Source organism: Corvus brachyrhynchos, unplaced genomic scaffold (assembly GCF_000691975.1).
Source record: "Corvus brachyrhynchos isolate BGI_N302 unplaced genomic scaffold, ASM69197v1 scaffold126, whole genome shotgun sequence".
Taxonomy (NCBI): Eukaryota; Metazoa; Chordata; class Aves; order Passeriformes; family Corvidae; genus Corvus; species Corvus brachyrhynchos.
In genome coordinates this window covers 604,844-617,383 of record NW_008239283.1, presented here as the reverse complement: position 1 = coordinate 617,383, position 12,540 = coordinate 604,844, and the positions used below count along the sequence as shown (strand labels likewise).

Sequence of the window (12,540 nt, the reverse complement as noted above, 5' to 3'; positions counted from 1 at the left end):
GCTGCGATCGCCGGCCCTTTTTCCCAGTGTTGCTCCTGCAGGATTGCGGGGCCGCGGTCTGGCCTCACTTACACTGATTTACTTTTATGGGATTCAGTCAGAATGCTGCCGATTTATGCCGCTGAGGCAAACAGCAAAATTTAGCTCTTCGAGTAGGGAGTGCTGGAAGGGCTTCAGGCCCTTGGGGGATGTTTTCTGCTGGTCCCGGTGACAGCCGTGCCGGCCCCTACTGTCACACTCCCATTCCTTGTCCACGCTCATTTTGCACGCCTCACAGAGCTTTTACCTTTTCCCATTTCCTACCAGTGTCATTGACATAAGAATATGAAACCAAAATATACCGAGGCATCGCTCCTTTGGAAGCTGTATCTGACATCCTCATTCCCAGTGAACAGTGCTTCATTTCCCAAGTAGCTGAATCCTTTCAGTGAGGCAGCTGCAGAGGGAAGACTGGATCCACAGAAGGGTTTTGACATAGCTGTGCTTAAATTGTAGGCCTGCTAGATTATTTTAGCTTGAGTCAGGAGTCAAGGAGTCTTTGCAGTGTGCATGGAGGAAGTTGGACACTGCGGATGGGGTAAGCACAGCTCCAGGAATCTAACCAGGAAAACACTTCTGTTCAACAGCTGAAGCATCCCAATGGAGGAGGCACTGCAGTGGGTCTCCCTTTCCTGATGCTCACCCCAGGCAAGATCCTCAGGAACTGCCCTGGTTCCAGGCAGAACCTTCACTGCGTAAGTACCATCCCGGCCCATGAGAAACCCAGCTCCAATGTCATGATTTTCCAGAGGGGTCTCAGCCCTGTGGAAGCCCTGTTTTAAACCAGCAAAAGGGAAACCTTCACTTTACGTGGGTGAGTTGAATCCTTGTTGAAGCAACCCAGGAAAGCAGAAGCTTGATTTCACAAAATCACAGAATGATTTGGGCTGGAAGGAACCTTAAAGCTCATCTTGTTCCAGCCTGCCTGCCATGGCTGGGACATCTTCCCCTAAACCAAGTTGCTCCAAAACCTGTCCAACCTGGCCTTAACTTGCCAAGATATTGGTGAGCAGCAGCTCTTGTGGTAACCTTTATTTCCACTCCTTTTTGAGGCTGTCAAAGCATTTTACATTAAAATTGTCAACACGAGGTAGTCTGTGCGTTCCAAGTACCAAGTTACAGCTGCATGAGGATTATTTTCTATATTAAAGTTCTAAAGCAGGAGTTAAACACGGATCTGTCTTTAAGGCTGCAGGTGAGGCTCTCAGCTTGGCTTTTGCAGTTCACACCTCCAAGCGTGACAAACCTCTCACCTCTTAATTTTTGGACTTGATGATCTTAGAGGTCTTTTCCAGCCTTAATGATTCTGTGACCTACCAATCCAGCCTTAGGAAGGAGGAGGTAAGAATATTCCCTGTGAACACAAATTTGCAGAGTGGAGGAGCAGCTGCTAAAGGTGCAGCCACTTGTGGTGGAGCTGCTCTTGATTTCCAGGAGAGCCCTCCAGAACCTTGTAGAGCCTATACCCACATCAGAAGGACCAGCCTTGCCCTTTGCCTGTGTTTCTGATTCTTCTGCTTGCTCTTTTTTTGGCGGGAGGAGGAAACCTTGCAAAGCTGAAATGAAATATTAAGCCTCATTCTTTCCAGGTAAGTGCATGCCAAATCTCACAACGATGTTGGCAGGCTCCCAAAGTTGCAAAATAATGAAGAAAACATTGAGTTTAGGACTCTGTGCCCATTTTAGCAGCATTCCTTGTAAGTGCAATTAAAGCTGCCACTGATTTGACCTCAGGAAACACAGCAGATACACAGCAGAGTGCTAAGAAGTCACCTTGAAAGGGGATTGAAGTATACCTGCAATCTTGTTCTTAAAAAAGAATAAATTCATTATTTAAGGGCCACTGGAGTCCTAGTCTGCACATCCATGGTAAGTCAGGCCTGTCAAGCCCAGCAGCAGCTGACGTGTCCAGGATTAAAAGTAGCTTTGAGCATCTCTTGGGGTTGTGCTGAGCTGATTCGTTCTATGGACGTGTTACCTAACACTTGTTGATGCAGCTTTTGCACACATCTGGACCACCTGGGAGGGCAGGATCCAAACCTTGTCTGCAGGATGGGACAAGAAAACAGTGTAGAGATGCGCAAAGGTAGTTTAAGGACACTTGTGTCTTGCTGCCACTTGATATTATCATTATTGATGAATGCTGTTGTTGCAGGGAGGGGCCTCTTAGCGTGAAATCTTTTTTGTTACTCTTTAGTCTCCACTATCCTATTTTTTGCAGAAGTTACTCATGACAGATGCAACTTTCCTGGCTCCAGAGGTAGTGACAATAAAACATAACGCATTACAATATGTTATGAAATATGAAATATGGAATTCCCACACTCTAAGCCTGTTCTCGCTGTAATAGGCTGGAACCAAAGGGTTTGGGCTCTTATCCTGGAGGATATTGCACAGAAAGGTAAAAAGTCTCGGAGGAAAAGCTAAGATCCTTGGAGTCACTCTGGTGACCCCATGCAGACCTGTAGAAGACTGATTTTAATGATTTATTCTTCAAATTCATTTCTACCTATAAGGCAAATGAAGAAACTTCCTCTTTTCCCCATTTCAAAGTTTTTTTAGGCTACAAAAGAAAACACCAGAAACACAGAAGCCCCTGGTGGTACCAGCTGGAATGTTGCTGGTGCATCTGTGGGTGACAGAGACTGTCCACACTTTTTTCCTGACACAGCTCTCTAATTTAGTTCAGAAGAATGACATGAGCTGCCTGAACATCTGTTAGAAACTGCAGCTGAGAAAAAAAAATATTCTCCTTGGGATACACCATGGAGCAGGAGACTTGAACCCACTGCCATCGGTTTCAGTGGTGGGGGCTCAGACCCACTGAACTCTGGTTGTCCCCCCAAAATAGACTGGGAAACCAGAATTTTATAGTTAGGTGGTTATTTCTTTTGGAGCCAGGAACTGCAATCCTAGTGGCATGATTACAGCACTGAAAGGTGATCTAAGGTAATAAAACAGAGGATATTTACCTTGAAGACAGTTGTGTTTTGTTGTATGTTTAAGAGAAATAACATGCTTGGCTAAGATACTTTTAATGCATGGGGGCTTTTTTTGATTGTGGATTTTATTTTTTTTTTTAAATATGCAAAGGTTTCCAAGCAGAGTGACTCATGAGAGCACCGCTCCAATTCCTGTTTCGTGAGCTGACTCCGTAGATGTGAACAGAGCTGCTGGGAACACAGGACCTGCTGCAAACATATTTCTACTTATTAACCAGCAACTTCAACTTTGGAGTGCTTCAGATTTATTCATGTTTTCAGGATTTTTTCTATGCTTCTGGTTGTGATAAATGTTATTGACAGTGAGCGGGAATTTATTATTGTTTGCTGATCGTTGGGCAAAGTGTTTAGCAGGAGTAAGGCTGAGACATGGAAATAAGACTGGGCAAGGACTTCTGATCTACAGGTGCCTCTACCTGCTGCTGCACTCCATGTAATCACTTTTGAAAGCCTGGAGAGTTCTATCTTGGGATAAGTTAGCTTTCCTGACTCCATTCCTGCAGTGAGGAGGCACCACAACCTCAGTTCTCTGTTGATTGAAGACTTTCTCCTACTTTGCATTGCAAATATATGCATGACTAATTCAAACCCACTGGCTTTTTCTTTTTCCTACTTTTTTTCTCTCCAGTTTTCCCTTCAGCTGAAATAATGTTTTCTTCTCCCTGGCCTTTAGACCAATAAGTTCACTAACAGTGAATAGGTTTTCTTGGAGCTTCAACTAAACTGAAGCTATTGTTTTGGGTGGAAAGAAATTTAAGATGTTTACAATAGATCACAGTTCATAAAGTTTTTCCTAATTTTCCGTGTATCTCTGTTTTTTCTACCTCTGTCTAGACTTAGTAGATGTATTTGAATTCTGGATTTAGCACCTGGCTAAATCCTACTAACCTTCAGAGAGTTTTGCCTCAGTTTATTCAACAAAAAAAAGCCAACCCCCCCAAGCACAACTAGAAACCACTAGAAAAACATAAAAAAGGTCTGATTTATGCTGGATATCAGAGGAAATCATCTTATCCCCTCTGATACGCAATCTATGAATGTAGAAAATTTTGGCTGACTCATGAGAGTCCCAGAATGGCTCTAGATGTTGACAGATATATTAAGAAGAGCCAAGCAATTTTTGTACCAACGCAGAGGCAGGGGAGATGTGTTCATTAGTTGTTGGTGAAATTACTGAAAGTGCTGCAATAAAGTTGGGTAAACTTTTTACCTTCCCTAATCACGGGCTTACCTGGGTCACAAGCATTAGTCATGGATATTCATTGCAAACTGCAAGCTCATAAAAGACAGCATATGGCAGCCCCGAATTTCTTGCTATATAAAGTTAAATTCACAGTAATAACATCTGTGCAGAATTTAGAGCCCCACCAATTAAAGTGAGGTCAACGTGCTGAGGCAGAGATTGATGGCATTCTGCAAATCTTAAATGACAAGTTAAATAGGTATAAAATAAACAAACAACTTTATTTCTTATTAAAGAGGCGACAAGAGGGGTGAGAATGCTGAGAGCTCAGTAATGAGGGCCAAGAGGAGCAGGGCAATGCTGTGGGTTGTGGCTGGGTTGTAACTCAGCAACGAGGGCTGCACCTGGAGCGGGCTCTTGCTGCCTTTTCTTGCTGGTACAATACAAGTAGCAAATGAAAATTGCTAGGCAGGACCCTGAAACCCCAACCTGTCAAATTTGGGCTACAAAAACGGTGAAAGAAGAAGGGGAAGACACAAGAGGAGAGGCTGAGGTCACTTGATCTGCTCAGCTGGAGAGGAGACTGAGGGGAGGCTCACCCTGCTCTACAACTTCAAGAGGGGAAGAGGAGGGGCAGGTAACAACACAGTTGTGGGTATAGGGAGGAACACCTCCATCATAACTTAGGTTCTAGATTGTTTGTTTTTCTTAAACAGGTGATGTAACTTTTCTAAAATGATTTCTGCCTTGAAGTCTTCAGTGTGTGATGCAACATTTACAGGAAGAGTTAAATTGCAAGTGGTGAGTAAAATCATCGTAATTGGGCTGACTCCACCACGGAGCTCTTCCTTTGAGTCAGTTTGTCTGTCATGGGGCACTTGAGATTTAAGAAGTCCTTGTCAATGAAGGCAAAAGTACTGAAGAAAAATTCCTGTTTAAAGAGGTGGAATTTAGTAGGTACTTATCCAAATCTGCAAGTAAAACTTACAGCTTCTTTAAACCAATACGAATTGAAAAAGATGAAATTACGGCTTTACCTGAAGCCTGGGTAGATTCTGTCCTTTTAGAGCAATGTGCCTTCAGGTCATTATCCAAAGGGCTCCTGCTCAGACTTTCCCAATTCACAGCCAGGATTTTTGCTCATGGTTTTCCACAATGCTGCACATGAATGTCTGAAGCAACATTTCCAACTCTACAGCAGGGTAGAGGGAATGGGAAGGAAAGGGAATATATGTTTTGCTCAGTTGTGAAGCTGGAGACAAGGAAACTTGTGCTTGTTTGGGTTTTTTTCCCATGCAGTGAGAAAAACATGCAAATGAAGTGTGAAAGAGAAATTATTCTGAAAGCAGACAGGAACAGCATCACTGAAAGAACAGGGCCATCAAGAGAATCCCAAATCCAGGGCACAACTGCGAGAAATCCCAGAAAGCTGGGACTAACAACACCACATTGATTGGCAAAGGTGATATTTCAAAGGGAATAATCAATAAAAAATAGACCTTTCTTTTTTAATTCTAGGCAGATAATTTGGAATAGGATGGGTGAAGAATGCTATTATATAATTTCAAAAACCTGCTACTTCACCATTTCTCAACAGCCAAATCCTGCTCTTGTGTGTGTCCAGCCAGGCCAACCTAAATCATGTATTCATGATTTAGTCATAGAGTTTTCTGTTTCCAAAGCAGGAAAAAGGCTGAAATACCTTGTTGGAAGGAGAAGCTGGGCAAGGGAAATATGTTCTGCTGACCAAAAAATGAAACCATGTGTGAACAATGGAAGTGCTGTACTGGTTATCTTTAAATCGATGTATTTATCAGCACCATTTTTGTACCGAGGGTTTTCCTGGCAAGCTCTTTGTTATCATAAAGGAAACTCACAGCTGGCAATTCTGTGTGGTGGTCATTCACTACAAATGAGAATTTAGTATCTTCTGGCATTGTATCAATCTCCGCTAGAGCGTTATGTATAAACTAACTCTCAATATTGACTCAAAATTTGGAACAGTAAGTGCATTTCTTAGCTTAGAGATGAGCCTGATCTCTTTTTTCCTCCTGTAAAGAATAATAATGTCTTATTTAGAAGAACCTGTAATGTTTCTGGCCTGCACTCAGTGTCTTGTACAGCTTAAGCACTGGATTTTGTGAGGCAAGGAGAGAGACTTTTCTTAGTTTGGGAGTCATCCATGGAAAAATAGGTATGCCATGGAAGTATGCAGGAAAGGCAATAGGTGATGATGTTCTTTCGACTGCACTTCCCAGCCAAGGTTGTATCATATTTCTTGGATACCAAGGAACTTGGAACTGGGGAGATACCTGATGGATTTACAATTTGGAAATGTTTTACCTCAAAAAACCATGGTGTGCCAAAAGCCAGGAGTTTAAAGGAAGTGTCTTTGTTTTCAGAAAGATTCTGCTGGAAGTAGGTGAACTCAGTTTGTGGAGAGCTCAGCTGGGTGCTAACGAGGACATCCCTAGGGCATGGCCCCAAATTCTGCCAGGACTGGGTCAGTCTCCTCTGAGAAGAACCTTCTGCTTTTCATATTACTAATCCCTGCAGCAATTTTGGTGGCAGAATTGCCCCAGATCCAGGGAACAAGGTAGACCTGGAAGCTGTTGAGTAAATGGAGACACAACCAATATCCTTTGTGCTGTCCCCATTGCTCCTGGGCAGCTCAGGCCCCAGGGAGGAGTGAATGATAACGAACTTACATCCACCCTACAGGTTCTCAACGAATAATAGAATATGTGTCCTAAGTGATCTCTGCCTTTTTCCTTTAAGTGTTGGTTATTTTAACACTTTGATGTCACACAAATAGAGTTCTTGCTCTATTTTTTTTCTAAACAAGGATTTTCAGCCTTTGATAACTTCGGAGAAATTCTGAAAAATGACCAATTCCGATTTGCAATAAAAAGACCCCCAACCAACCAAACCCACCCCAGCAACTTTCAAAATGAAACAACAACAAAAAGGAATTTCAGCCAGCTACAGATGTAATTCACAGGACTTTACATATTTATGGTCAGTAAAGAGACCATAAACTTTGAAAAGGTAGAGGGGCTGCCTGTTTGTGTGCAGAAAACAGCAGTTTCCTCGATTTCTCTCCATTGTCATGCAGTTTCCATGTGAGTTATTGGTGGCACCTTGTTGTCAAAGAAGGAGGTGTTCCAGTGAATGGTAAAACCTGTACTATGTTTGTTTGCTGGGTATTCATTAGTTAATTCTCATAAGGGTGTTGTTCTAGGGGAGGCAATGTTTGCCTTTGGCTGGGGGAGTTGCACTCAAGGTGGTGTTGGACCAGCAAATCCTAACGCTAAAATTCAAAATCTAAAAATTTCACATGGAAACGTTCATTACGACTCAATTTTGCTTTTTTCTCAAAGGTGCCTGTACTCTGACAGCCACATACCAGGAGCTGAGAGGAGCCTGGCCAGCACCACACATGATCAGAAATAGAAATCCTGAGCTCAGCCAGTAGTGACTGGAAGAGTGTTGGCTGGATGGTGCACAAGAAGCTTTGTGTAGTCACAGGTCGTGGTAGAAAAGTTTGCCAAGGCAAAAAAATAACCCACCTCAGAAACGCTCTCATTGCATTGAGCTGCGCTGGGGATTTAGTTGATTCTTCTTATTTCTTTTTTATTTCTGAAAAAACAAGGATTGAAGACTCTCCAGGTTATTATTAATAATGACTATAACATAATAATTCTGTATACAATTTTATTCATGGTTTAATATACAGTGTATTTTATACACGTACAATATTGTTTTATACATGCACAATATTATTTTAGACATGCATAATACTATTTTATACATACATAGGTGTAACCATGTCCCAGTGCCCTGTTCAGGAGATACATTCCTGCCTTCCAAGCTCCTCAAAATGAGTTCAACCTGTGTGGCCCTGAGCAGAATGGCAGACAGGCATTTTTTATTGCTGATTCCAACTCTCATAAATTCTTAGCTTGCTTAGAATTTGCCAGATTAAATGAAAAGTTACTGTAATTAGGGATTTATTAAAACATGAATCCTTGACCCAACAGAATATAATAACTCATTTGTTTCAAATAAGGCCTCTTTAATTGTTCCATCATTGGCCTAAGCAGCCCGTGCAGTGCAGAGTCACGTGTGTTCTCCAAATCCACTTGCAAAATGCTCTGTGAAATTTTTGATCCCCACACCACTCTATAGGCAGAAGCCCCTAAAACAAAAGTGTGTCATTTTAATTAAAAATTCAAGTGCTGAAAGCCCTTATTATTCTGCACTACAAAGCAAAGTCTGAGAAAACACTGGTTTTATATATAAGGTTCTATTTTAACTTTTTGTGACCAACCTTCCCTCTCTGTATCTTCAAAACCAATAGTTATTGATTTACGGTCTTATAAAACAAGACTGTAAAATCTTGTACCATGGAACTATAAATAGATATTTTAAAAATATATGAAAATTGCTCCCAAATCAGGTCTATATAAGGCACTAATCAGCAGAGAGCCATTTTGCAGGGGAATAGAAACTGCAGAAAATAATTTCTATTGAAAATGCAAAGAAATCTGAGACTACACACAAACAATGCAGCCAGAATTAAGGAATTACCCATTCCTCCTCCCCATCTTTGAAATAAGCCTTCTCTTTTTTTTTTTTTTTAATTGGTTGGCTGTAGAAAGCATATTACTATATTTGGGTCCTGTTTCCCTAGTATAAGAATAGTCCTACAAGGAATTCCCAGTAAAACAGTGTTGCAGTTCTACAGTATATTAAAAAAAAAAATATACCATTGGAAAGTGTTATCCAATGGGCAGATGTTAACTTAAAGTGCACATTGTTTGGAAAAGGAGTTAATTAACAACTTATTAATTGGATAGAAAGTCTGAAACTGTTGTACTTCTAGCAAATACATAATTTTCTTCAAGTATTATTAAAGCGTTTTTGTTGTACCTATTAAAGATTCTTGTCTCTAAGTTAATTTCATTATGCTAATAAGCTATCATCGTTACAGAACCTAAGCTTTGATCCATGTTAATTGTCGTGATCTTCAAAGACAAAGTCGCCACTTACTTTAAATGAATTTTACATCTTTTTAAAGAATCACACGGAAATTAGGGGAAGTAATTAATTTTTTATTATGTGTCTCAATATTTTTAAGGGAGGAAGTCAATGGTATTGGCTAGAATTCATTTTAACATTTAACTAGGGAAAACAGCATGAGGCAAAAAAACGTTCAGATGCAAAAGATTAAAGAAAATTTGAAACTGGGACCTAATTTGTCTTGATAAACTTTGGTGTTTAATATGCTTCTTTTGTTCTCAGTGTGAAACTGCAGGGTTTTGATTTGTAAAAACTTTTTGAAGAATTAATTCTTTCTAATTTTTATTCCTTTCTTTGCTTTCCTTGTACTCGGAGACAGTGGAGTTGACCTTCAAACCATAACACTTTTAAATATCTGTGAATATACAAGGTTAAATCTATTAGTGGTCTGAGATTAGCTGCTCTACACTTGCAAAGTGTGTACCTTCTGCAGCAAATTTTATCTTTTGGTGAATGATAACAAGCTTACATCTGCCCTACAAGTTTTCAGCAAATAATAGAATATGTCTTGTAAGCGATCTATGCCTCTTTCCTTTAAGTGTTGGTTATTTTAACCCTTTGATGTTACACAAAGCTCAGTTCTGAGTCAGTAAGACATTTTTCTTGTTGACATCAGGACCTAAATGTTTGCATTGTCATCACTGCCAGGATCGAAAAATTGCAGTTCTCCTTTAGCTTTTTCAGACCTCTTCTGCAGAAAATTGCAAATAAGAATGTAAAGGAAAAATGTATAAGGAAAACAAAAAAAAAAACAAACCCAAAAGTAGAAAGGTTGTGCTCTGTTTTCCTGACAGGATTCACCATTTCAAGCCCTGCTACACTGAAACTGCTCTCTGTCATATTTCCACAGTACAAGCATCCTGTTGCACTTGCAGTAAGAAGTGGTGCCTTTTAAAAAGGCAGCAGACAAAAGTAATTTAAGGATGGTAGCAGCAATTGAAACAACAGCCAGATTTATCTAATTCCTCCTCCCTGGTTAGCAGCACATAAGTGTCGTAAATGCAAGTAACCCTCGAGTTGGAGCTGAAACTCGGATTTCTGCAGCAGACAGGTGGTGAGCTCAGCGCCAGGATTTTTCAGCATTAATGCTGTACTCATTTAGCCTAACACCAGGCTTGAGTGACCCTCATCTGGATTTAACCTCTGCCCCGTCAATCCACAGACATACTTTCAGATCTCAACATCAGTTTTGCTTTTTTTCTTCTTTTTTTTTTTAGCATAGATGACTTTAATCATTAAGCAGCTTTCATAACTGGAACATATACATGTGCTGCTCTGTGCTCTTTGATTTGTAATCTCAGGTTCTGCCCAAATAATCCCCAGCGTCTGAGCGAATTGAGCTGAAGTTCAAAATTCTTTGATTGAGAATGTGGTGGTGATTTGGCACAGGATTCTGCTGCTTTTCTCTTTTTGTAGCAGGGGCTTTAGCGTGCTACAAAGACAGATGTGTTGTTCATTATCATTATTATAAGTAGTAGTAGTATTAAGGTTGGGCTTGATGGTCTTGGAGGCCTTTTCCAGACTAAATGATTCTATGATTCTCTTATTTTAATATTTGGGCATTTATTCCAGTAAAGAATTTTTTTATGAAACAAGCTTTTCTTTGTTTACTATTTTTTGTTTGTTTGTTTTCTAGATGTCAATTTTAATTAAGTTCAGATATAAAGTGCTTGTTCTTCTGTTTTGATACCCTTTTAATAAACCTCAGGTTATAGTGGGTATAGGGCATGGCATGAAGGCATAGCCCACCCTGCTGTACAGAGAAGCAAGAGTTTCCTCACCACTTTAATAAATCAAAGGAAGGTAGTGGCTCCCAAACTATCCTCCCCTTGCCTGAGCAACTGAAAGGTGCAATTCTCCCTATCACATCTTTTCTTAATAATCATAACACCCCATAAATGTTTATGTAAATACACAGTTTAAAAGGACTCATCCCAGCAGCACTGTGCTTGTCAAGTGAGTCATTTTTTCACCTGGCAGGATGATGTTGTAAGGCTCAGTTGTCTTAACTAATCCTGGCTAAAAAGCAAAATTCTGTTTTGTAAGAAAATTCCTGGCCAGCTCTAATCTTAACCTCTTGCATGTCTGTAGCTTCTAAATCAATGTCACAGTTGTAATAGCTTTGAAAACCCATATGTTTGTAAACTAAATAAACCTTGATATTCAAAGGAGATGAAGACAAGAATTACATCTCTTGGCAGTGGTGCTCTGAGCTCCGTTTCAGCTCGTGTTGGCTCCTCATTTTTATGCCCGTGTACCACGCCAAATCTGCCTTATCTATGCAAACATATTAACACTGGCTGTTTGCTAATGCTGTGATGCATCAGCCTCTTATCTCCAGTTCTGACCCTAATGTTACATAATAACTCCGGATCGCTATTTCTTGATAGTTCACTGGGACCGCCTTCGCTTTCTCAACTCTTCACTGGGAGCTGCCTCTCCTACCCACTGACTAAATCAGCTCCTGGCTGCTCTCCGCCAGCTAAGGCAGAAAGGCTGCCAAATAGCTTCCTGCTCAAAGATCTCTGTATCCTTTCTGTGCCACGGGCCATCACCCTGCAGTTCCAGTGTTTTTCCCAGGTAATTTTCCCCGTTGTATTAAACTCACATGGTTTGGCTTTAGAGAGGCAGCCCCAGGTCTTCCCGAAGTTGCCCAAAATCTCATCCTATTTTCAACACTCTGACATTAGATATTTAATATCTTCTTAAAACAAATGGGTGTTGTATTAACATGTGAAAGAAATCTGCACTAAGCATAATAAAAATGCCACCCTTAATACCATATATGAATACTGATAAGTGTTCCTAATACTGCCTACTAAGACTATTAATGCCAAAAGAAGAAAATAAATATTTGTCATCAGTTCTATCTGGCCAAAAGTCTTCCTTTAGGAATAGCATAACATATTCTTTTGCAGTATATAATTGCCTTAATTATCTTTTGGCCTGTCCACAAAAGCTTGGTTCCATCTCTTCCCCCACAGCGTCCGAAGACTATGCAAATTCTGTTCATTCTAGCTCTCAAAATAAAAAAAAACCAAAAAAAAAAAAAAACCAAAAAAAAAACCAAAAACAAAAAAAAAAAGCCTAAAAAGAATCTCCTTTAGCTATTTAGGAAAGGCTCAGAAAACTTTCCTAAGCGTGGCTGTGGTGTACACCAAGAGCTTTCTTATTTGCGGAAGATGTCCCCAAGCTCTTTGCTATTGTTCCGAGGTCTTCTCCTCACCCAGTCTG

The 12,540-nt window shown here is 40.5% G+C and overlaps 1 long non-coding RNA gene across 1 annotated transcript in view; it reads left to right on the top strand.

The window, feature by feature from the left end:
- LOC108448155 overlaps positions 1–9,164 on the top strand; it is a 140,902-nt gene extending 131,738 nt beyond the window's left edge. The window contains exons 18-19 of the long non-coding RNA XR_001863947.1: positions 627–734; positions 3,133–9,164. This is a non-coding gene — a long non-coding RNA (uncharacterized LOC108448155). The remainder of the gene's footprint in view (positions 1–626; positions 735–3,132) is intronic.
- The last annotated feature ends 3,376 nt before the right edge of the window (positions 9,165–12,540 follow it).